The sequence below is a fragment of the Mus pahari genome, chromosome 12, assembly GCF_900095145.1.
Source record: "Mus pahari chromosome 12, PAHARI_EIJ_v1.1, whole genome shotgun sequence".
Lineage (NCBI taxonomy): Eukaryota > Metazoa > Chordata > Mammalia > Rodentia > Muridae > Mus > Mus pahari.
The window spans coordinates 31,101,372-31,111,209 of record NC_034601.1 but is presented as its reverse complement, the minus strand read 5'-3'; positions in this window follow the sequence as shown (position 1 = coordinate 31,111,209).

Sequence of the window (9,838 nt, the reverse complement as noted above, 5' to 3'; positions counted from 1 at the left end):
AAAGAAAGAAAGAAAGAAAGAAAGAAAGAAAGACTCTTGTTCTGGGGGCTGGAGAGATGGCTGTGATGGCTCAGCAGTTAAGAGCATTTACTATTCTTCCCAGCAACCACATGGTGGCTCACAACCATCTGTAATGGGCATCGGATGCCCTCTTCTAGTGTGTCAGAAGACAGCAACAGTGTACCCACATACATGAGATAAATAAGTAAATCTTTAAAAAAAAAATCTCTTGTTCTATTCAGAGTAGTTAAATGTAGACCAGCACTGTCTGTCTGTCATATCAGGCACTCATTTTTCTAGTTGCTGTCTAGAACAGGCTCTCCTTGCCTGACTTGGAATGAATGGCTCCTGTTGCTTTTTGGTGGGGCCTAAGGGAAGCCCCTTAGGCAGTGTCCTGATTGTAAGGGATTGCCTTGAATACCTCTGGATGATCTCGGCCCTTCGTCTGCCCTCTCCACTTCTTTTACATTTTACATGAAGCTTTCCCTCTGGGTTAACATTAGAGAAAATATTATCTACAGTCCTTTAGGAAATGACCTAGTCTTTCACAGCCAAGGCATCAGACATTCTGAGCTCTCATACTTTTAACAATTTTATAGCAACATTGAGTGCATTAGATCCAATATCCACAGTCATTTTAATGCATTCATAAACAGGTGCAGATCTGGCCTTTAATGGTTTAATAGCCTTTTTTGAATTCAGCATTAGCATTCTTAAAAGCCAAAGTTTCAATTAATCCTTCTCTTGCACCTGGATCTGATACTGCTCTATTTACAGTTGAAGTTAATCTTTTTTTTTTTTAAACAATCACTAAAAGCTTCATCTGAATACTGCTCTATTTACAGTTGACATTAATCTTTGTGAAAAATCACTCAAAGCTCCATCTGAGCCCTGGGTTATCTTGGTAAATGATTCATATCATCTTCAGTGTTATTCAACCTTGTCCCAAGCATTTAAAGCTACTGTAAGACATTGCTCTGAGGTGACATCATCAGACAGACTCTGCATTTGTAACTCAGCATATTCACCTTCACTTGGCAACTGACCCTTGGGACTGTTAACCCTTCCAGCCCCATTATGTTGCCCCTCAGCCAAAGTCTCCTCATTCCACCATGTCAGCCACTGTAGTTGAGGGCCAGCTTTAAAGATAGCAGTTATTAAATTTTTTGGAATTAAATCTTTTGGAATTAGGCAATCATGCATGGCCCATTTATTTAGTGCGCATTTCACATATTGTGAGCACACACCATCGGCTACAATCACCTCTTTAAAGTGCCTGAAATCTAGCATCTCTATGGACTGCCATCCGAATTCATCATAATCTTATGGGTTACTCTTCTGGAGGTAAGTGTTTTATGGTAGCTGGAAAAAAAATCATTGTAGCTTTTCCAATAGTCCTGTATAATGGTAATTTTAAAGGGTGTCTAGTTTTTCTCTATCCTGACTAGCTCTCAAATGGATGAGACGAACACTAACTTGAGGGAGAAGGACAGGACATTATCTCCTTTCTTCTTTACTCTGATGTTTGTTAGAAAGGACAGAGAAAACTGTGGTCAATATAATTAGTTCTATGATGATAGTTAAAATGAAACTCTACAGGGTCCAGAAGCACTCTGCTATATGAGTCAGGGTTTCTCTGTGTAGCCCTGGCTGTCCTGGAACTCACTCTGTAGACCAGGCTGGCCTTGAACACGGAAATCCACCTGCCTCTGCCTCCCAAGTGCTGGGATTAAAGGCATGTGCCACCACTGCCCGGCCTTATTTTCCATTTTTAACACAGAAAATATTTTCTTTTCTCATCTCACTAATTGTCTCTTGCCTTTGAAGACTATTATATTCAAATTTAATATTTCTTTCTATGACTGTCTAAACTCAGCTTTTTCCTTTTGCAGCATCTATGCAAATTTACAAAACATTTCTTCTTATTTCCCTTCTACTGCTTCAAAACATATCATTTATTTCAGTACTTAAGCTCCTCTAAACTGTCCTCTGGGGACTGTCCACTCTGAGCACACATTACTGACTCTGCAGTCTGGGAATTCAGCTTCTCTGACTCCAGCTGGTCTTTTGCTAGGCAGTCTCTCAGCCCCTAATTTAACCCAACATCTCTGCCATTGTATCTCTCCACATGGTTCTTATTGCACACTTCCCAGTTCTTTGTGTCTCCCTTCAGTGCCAAGGACCAGCCTCAGGTAGGTCCAGATTCCTGAGAGAAGGTTGTTTGGGCAAAAACAAATGACAAATGACTCCTAAGTAAAATCACGACAGAAAGTCAAATCATGAGTCCAAGCTGGTGGCCTAGTTTCTGCTAAGATGGCTTTCCAGACTCTCTCTCTCTCTCTCTCTCTCTCTCTCTCTCTNTNTGTGTGTGTGTGTGTGTGTGTGTGTGTGTGTGTGTGTGTGCATGTTCTGCTCTAGACAGATTTTTTTCTTGCTGTCCTAAAAACTCGGTTTGAGACAACTCTCTGCTAGTAAAAATTCTAAAAGTTCTCTGGATAGCTCATGTGTTAAATTCTTGGATTTTCTGACTAAGCCAGAAATACTTTTAGAAAAATTCTAAACATAAATTCTTAGGTTTTCTGATACAAATCAGAAAGCCAGAAAAAAAAAATTCTAAGAGAGCCGCGTTGGCTCTTCAGACAGCCTTCTCTGGATGGCTGCTACAAAACATTCTAAAAGGGCTGTGTTGGTTCTCCAAGTAATCCTTGGGAGCTGCTTTCACTCTCCAGAGATCTTCAGACAGTTCAGCTCTCACTAGAGAATCTGCCTCCCTTTGTATCTGGTTGCCTTTGTATCTTTCTGACAAGCTGTCTCATTAATGCAGCTGCCTCTGTTCCCTTAGATTCATGAAGCTCCTCATATATTCATATTGCATCCTTATTTTTTGCACAATTGAGAAATTGTATGTTTTCTAACTCATGTTTCCAGAGTTCTTTCCCACAGCCTTAAGGGCTGTCCCGAGGGTCCCAGTATTTACCATTTTGCTGGGATATTAGCCAAACCTTTGCCTCCCAGACTCATTCTGTCTCAGATTATCATGGAGTCATTAACACTAACAGGGAGGACATTCTTTGGAGGAATGTGAAAATATATACATTATTATATAAACAAGCCTTATGCCCATGGCAGCCATCCACACTCGTGGAGGTCCATGTCACAGGGGCAAGAACTATGTCTATCTGTCCCTACCAAGGCCATGCTGGACCAGCACTCAGTCTCCCTTCTGCATGTCTGTGTCTCATTGCATCTGCCTGTATCTCTGCCTGCCCAGAAGTTCAGACTATCTCCCTGTCCCAGTTCCAAGATGCCAGTCCTTTCTTATGCAAAAAGCCACACTCCTTACTCAACCAGTTGGCTTTGGGATCTAGGTGGTCCTTCCCAAAGCATCTCTATGTTCTGCCCACCCAAGCGGCATGTCCCACACCCCAGCAGCCTAATTAATACTTCATGAAGAGAGATACCTCACAGTCATTGTGATTAGTCGTTTCAACCATAATTTTCATGTCTCTGCTAGCCACATTGACAGGGCCAGCTGTTCAGGCCTTTTGCACATTCCTTCTTTGGGCTATTTGTTTTACTAGAGGGTTGAGTTCCTAATAGATTTTTCATATTAATCTACTAGGTGTGTGTCTTTTTTTAAGATTTATTTTTATTTTATGTATGTGAGTACACTGTAGCTATCTTCAGACACACCAGAAGAGGGCATCAGATCCCATTACAAATGGTTGGCTGCTGGGAACTGAACTCAGGACCTCTGGAAAAGCAGTCAGTGCTCTTAACTGCTGAGCCATCTCTCCAGCCCTAGGTGTGTGTCTTATAGACATTTTTTTTTTTTTGGCTTAGACATTTTTTTCTAAACCCATAGATGTCTGACACTATGTAGGACTACTTGCATATGCTCCCACTTGTATACTGCTTCTGTTGCCTGTGTTTTGGGGGGATCAGATCTAAACAATACACACCCCCAGGCCAATGTTGTCATATCCATGTTTTGTTTTATTCTAACTTTGAGAAGGGGCCTCATTGGGTTGTCCAGACTACATTTGAAGTCACTCTGTAATCCAGCTGGTCTTGGCCTTAACCTTCCAAGTAGCATATGCCATCAAGTCTGACTGGTATTTTAATTTTGACAGATATTACATTCAACTTATAGATATCCTTGCCTTATTCATGAGCCCAAAAGACCAACCAGGAGCAGATTCCAATGCAATCACATTAAGGTCTCTTTATTACAAACTTGAGCTTGGGGTTACTGCCTTGGTGAAGCAGCCCTGAACTCTCACTGGGACAAGGTTTTATAAGAAATGGGAACAGGTGAAGGGTGTCCATCCTTGCAAGCATCTAATGGAATGAATATTGTAAGCTGACAAGTGGGTGCTTTGAAGCAAGACCATGAACAATCACAAATGGTCTGAGAGTACATCTGGAGCAATCAGACTAATCTCTGATTGACTGTTGCTAGGAAGTAGCTAGGGAGTAACTCTGGGGTATGGGCCAAGGACAAGTTCTGGGATCCTTCCTGATACTTGGGTGCAGCTTGGCTTCAACTGTGGATCAAGTTCTCAGGCTTTGCTTTTCTTTCTTTCTTTTTCCCTCCCTAAGATAAAAACCCAGTCCCAAGATTGAATAGGTTCAGCAGTTAAGAACACTCTTCCAGATGGTCTTCAGTTCAATTCCCAGCACCCACATGGTGGCTCACAATGATCTATAATGGAATTGATACCCTCTTCTGGTGTGTCTGCAAAGAGCAACAGTGTACTCATGTACATAAAATAGAAAGATAAATATTTTTTAAAATTAATAACTGCTACATGTTATAGTTGAATCTTGGGGTTGTTTTTGTTTTGGGGGGGTTGTTTGTTTTTTTGTTTTTCAAGACAGGATTTCTCTGTATAGCCCTGTCCTGGAACTCACTTTGTAGACCAGGCTGGCCTGGAACTCAGAAATCCGCCTGCCTCTGCCTCCCAAGAGTGCTGGGATCAAAGGCATGCGTCACCACACCCAGCTTGGGGTTTTTTTTTTTTTTTAAATCCATTCATTCACTGTCTTTTCATTGGAGAATCTAAGCCATTTACATTCAATGTAATTACTGACAGTAATGACTTATACTGTTATTGTGCTGATTGTTTTGTAGATATGTTGCATCTACAAGAAGATGGAGGCAATGAGAACAGGGCAGTCAGTACCTTCAGCACTGAGAAATCTGCCTGTAGGCTTATGCTTCTACTTCAGAACGGATTGCTTCCCCAACTACAGGGGAAGCTAGGCACCCAGTAGACAGAGCTGGGGTTCTATCAGTAAAGGAGAAATGGGGTGTGGGACTAGCAGTATCCCACACATTCTGAAAACTGGGAAGTATCGGGGAGTTCACAAAAAGAAGAGGAAAGCCAGCAAGAGTATGGGCCCAGACCTGACCGCGGGAGTACACAAGGGACACCTAATCTGAGAGGTAGGCATGGCTTTAATGAAGTGACAGTGGAGACAAGAGGTAAGAGCTGGTCAGGGGAGAGAAAGCAAGCTCAGACATTTGAAGTGACACTGGGTCTTGGCTAGGAGCAGAAGGCAGCTCAGTACTAGAGGGGAAAGGACAGAGGGCACTGTGCAGTGATGGCATGGGGGAGCCAGGGCAGTGAGGACATCCAGGGCCATTTAAAGAAACCTGTACTTAGCTTTAAGGTAGTGAGCAGTCATTGAGGGACTTTACACAGGACAGCTTTTGCTTGCTAGGGTTTTAAACTGGAGTGGAAACAAGTCATTCAGTAGCAATTGTTTCTAAGTACCAGTGGACTAGCTATGCCCCCACAGTGAACTGGGAGGGAGATTGTCACCCAAGCCTTCTCCTCCCCCTTCCACAGGAGTAACCCCCAAGTGGACACTGCATGTAGGAGCTGGCTGCTTAAATCCTCCCCTGCAACTGCTTGAGAATTCTTATAAAATGTTGAAGGAAAAATCAGAGTTTTCTTAGATTCTAGCAAACTTAATTTCTGCCTGGAACAGCAGTTCTCAACCTGTGGGTTTCAACCCCTAACCCTTTCACAGAGGTCACCTAAGACCATTTGTATATCAGATATTTATATTATGATTCATAACAGTAGCAAAATTATCGTTATGAAGTAGCAGTGAAAATAATTTTATGGCTGGGGGTCACCACAGCAAGAGGAACTGTATTACAGGGTCACAGCATTAGGAAAGTTGAGAACCAATGGCCTAGAGGTACATAACTTTAAACTGCTATAAATATAACACTGAAGCTGATAAAACAGGTAACATGGTAAGACCAATAAAATGCGGAATGTAAAAATGATAGAATCCTAAAACCTTATGATTAAAGCCTCAGGGGCTAAGGAGATGGCAGAGACCTGAATGGTCCTCAATTGAGAATGTTAAGGCAGGACTCTAGGGCTTGCTGGCAGCCATTCTATCTGAATCAATGAGCTCCAGGCTCAGTGAGGGACCTTGTCTCAAAGCACTAAGATGGAAAGAGTGAGAAAGACACTAAACATCAACCTCTGGTCTCCACACAGCCCCCCACACAAACACACAGAAGAGCAAACCTTAAATGTTGTCCATGGGACACCACAGTGCTCATTTCTGAGAATCAAAGTAAAAAGGAGCATAGGCTGCACATGATAAAGCCCACTTTTAACCCCAGTACTCAGGGACCGAGGCAGGAGGATCACTGCAAATCTCAGGCCAGGCTATGTAAGACTCTAACTCATGGAAGCATGGCCAGGGATGGTGGATCATGCCTTTAATCCCAGAACGCAGGATGCAGAGGTAAACTAGTCTTTTCGAGTGCGAAGTCAGCCCAGTAACAAGGCATGTATATATAGTAAGACCATATCTAAATACACACACACACACACACACACACACACACACACGCACACACACACATGTGTATACACATTCTCAACTCATTAAACTCCCAAGAGGACAGAAGTCCATACCATAAGTTGTGTCACATCTTTACACAAAGTATGTATTTTCTAAATCATCAATTTTACTCCATTTCTCTTTCTTCTTCTCCTTTCCCCACACAAATAAAGTTGACCTTGCTGAAAATGGTAATTTTCTATTTTCCTTACTTTTTTCAGTGTTTATACTTAAGAGTGAATTCTTCTAAAGGGTCAATGAAATTTAGAATATTTTGCAAGGCTAATTGTGATACTGAGATCACAAATAAGCTGCCTGATTCTAAGGTTTGATTAGACCCCCTAACCCTAGGTAGCATGGCTACTTTACAATTTTAATGAATCTCCTGCTCATATGTTATTCCTGAGTATGTGGGACATTAGGAGACTACTGTAATAACACTAGCACTAACAGCTCCATTCCCAAATAGCTTTAAAGCACAACTTATATTAGAGACTAACATAACAGAACGTCCTTAATTACAGTACTGAGTATGCTTCAATACCTAATTAAACTGGCTCCTCTGAGGCAAGGGCATTATGTTCTCCAACCAGCAGTCATTTGCAATCCACTCACTTCCCTGACTTCCTGATCTATATTTTTGCACAGAACTTGACATAAGTGTTTCTTCATGAGCCCACTGTCTGCCAAGTAAAAGTCAAATTTGTCTCTGAATGTTGGCATGTTGTTTCTCTCAAATAAAGCAGCAAAATCCAAACTGCTGTGAGGTAGTGATTGTGGACAGGTTTCAGCAAGCAAACCTGCCTTCCAAAATGACAGAGGAATTTTACCTGAAGCTTTAAATGCTATTGACACACATTCAGTGTATTCATTTATACTAATTTACTCCAAACTGAGGTAAGTGCTCAATTAATGTCACACTGGATTAATTCAGGCACCTTAACAAGACTACATTAGCTAGAAAGCACTCTGACAGCGGATCTGGCAGTTGGGGAGGCTCATACAAATCTTAATGGAGAATCTGAATTTCCCCGAGAACGCCTTCAAGATCCTAGCTGTATTTTCATCTACACCATTCAGACTTTCTATTTTTTTTTTTTTTTTTTTTTTTTTTTTTTTTTTTTTTTTTCTGTGTAGCCCTGGCTGTCCTGGAACTCACTTTGTAGACCAGGCTGATCTTGAACTCAGAAATCTGCCTGCCTCTGCCTCCCGAGTGCTGGGATTAAAGGTGTGCGCCACCACACCCAGCTTACCATTCAGACTTTTATCTCATGTCATTTAAAAACTGTTACAGACCAACTCCACAGAAAAGATTTTCAATATTGCCTTTTCAATTTTTCTTTTCTTATAGAAAAGGCTATATGGTAACTATAACCAACTTTTCGAGATAGGGTCTATGTGGTTCTGGAACTCGCTATTTAGACCAGGCTGGCCTGGCTATTTAGACCTGACTCAGAGACCTGCCTGCTTCTACCTCCCAAGTTCTGGGATTAAAAGTGTGTGCCACTTTAAGGTCTTTTCTTTGGGGGTGGGAAGGAGGCTGGAGATCAAATCTAGAGTCATGTATGTATTATGTAGGTAAGTACTATCCTGAGTAAAGTCCCAAAAGAATGTATCGGTATCCCCAACAAACACGCGCAGTAAACACTCCAAAAAGTTCTGTCGATTAAACAGGGAACTCTTCTCCCTCCACGGCTGACTTCCAGGAACACAATCTGATGAAGGTCATTATGCTGCAGGCTCAGGCCCACCCGAAGCCAGACAAGCCAGAGCCACATGCGTCATTTGAATCATAACTAAACAGAATCCAAACCAGCAGCACATATGTCCTCCCTGATCATATCTGTGATTACTACAAGGCAAGAGTGATATACAGATTAACCAACTGCCTCAGTTAGAGAAAAGCAGCATTATAGCAGAGCTAATAAGAACCTTTGAATGCCGCTGGTCTGGCTTACAGCAGGAAAGGAAGTCAGAGAGATTGCAGAACCGTGAAGATTTAAAAACACCACAGCTAACGTGAAAATGGAGAAAAAAGGCCCATGTATTGAGAAATGCAGGTACTCCAGGAATAAAATGCGACTTCGATTTTACAACTCATGCATCTAATTTCTGCCACCAAGCTCAATGAGTTCAGAAGCAGCCTCCACCCCCTTCTGTGGACACAAAAGCCAGTCTCATTCCAAGCTGCATTTCAGCTTCCACACCCTGAATCCAGTCTACCTGGACTTTGGAACCACAGGACTGTGACACAGCAAATATTAATAGGATGACACTAAGCAGTTAACCTGGGATGGTCTGTTATGGCCACAGACAGCTAGTACCCAGTACAAAGTACTTCTCTTCACTGCTGGAATTCTTAAATCCAACAGGACTCTTGTTTTTGTCATTTACCCCCTTCCTTTTCTAGAGCCTTCGCTTCTCTTGTGTCCATGGAAAACTGTCTAGGAAACATCACTAATCCCAAACCAAATAGTTTTATATGTAAAAACAAGATAAATGTATTTTTGAGACAGGGTTTCTCTGTGTAGTCCTGGCTGTCCTGGAACTCACTATGGCTGGTCTCAAACTCAAGAGATCCACCTGCCTCTGCCTCCCAAGAGCTGATATTTAAGATGTGCTGCACCACCACAGCCTGACTGTGAGACAGGTCCTTACTATATAGCCCCAGATGGTCTCAAACTTGTAATGCTCCCACATCAGCTATCCAAAGTATTGGATTGCAGGCATAAGTCACCACGCCCAGCTTTAAAAAGAAAAACAGTGTTTGTTTGGATGGAATCCAGCTTGATTTTGTCATTTTTTTCTCCGTTTAATTTTACAAGCACAGGTATTTTACCTGAATGTATGTTTGTGTATCACATGTGTGCCTGGTGCCTACGAAGGCCAGAAGAGGGCATCAGACCCCCTGGTACTAGAGATATAGTCAGTTGTGAGCTGCCCTGTGGTTGCTGGGATGGAA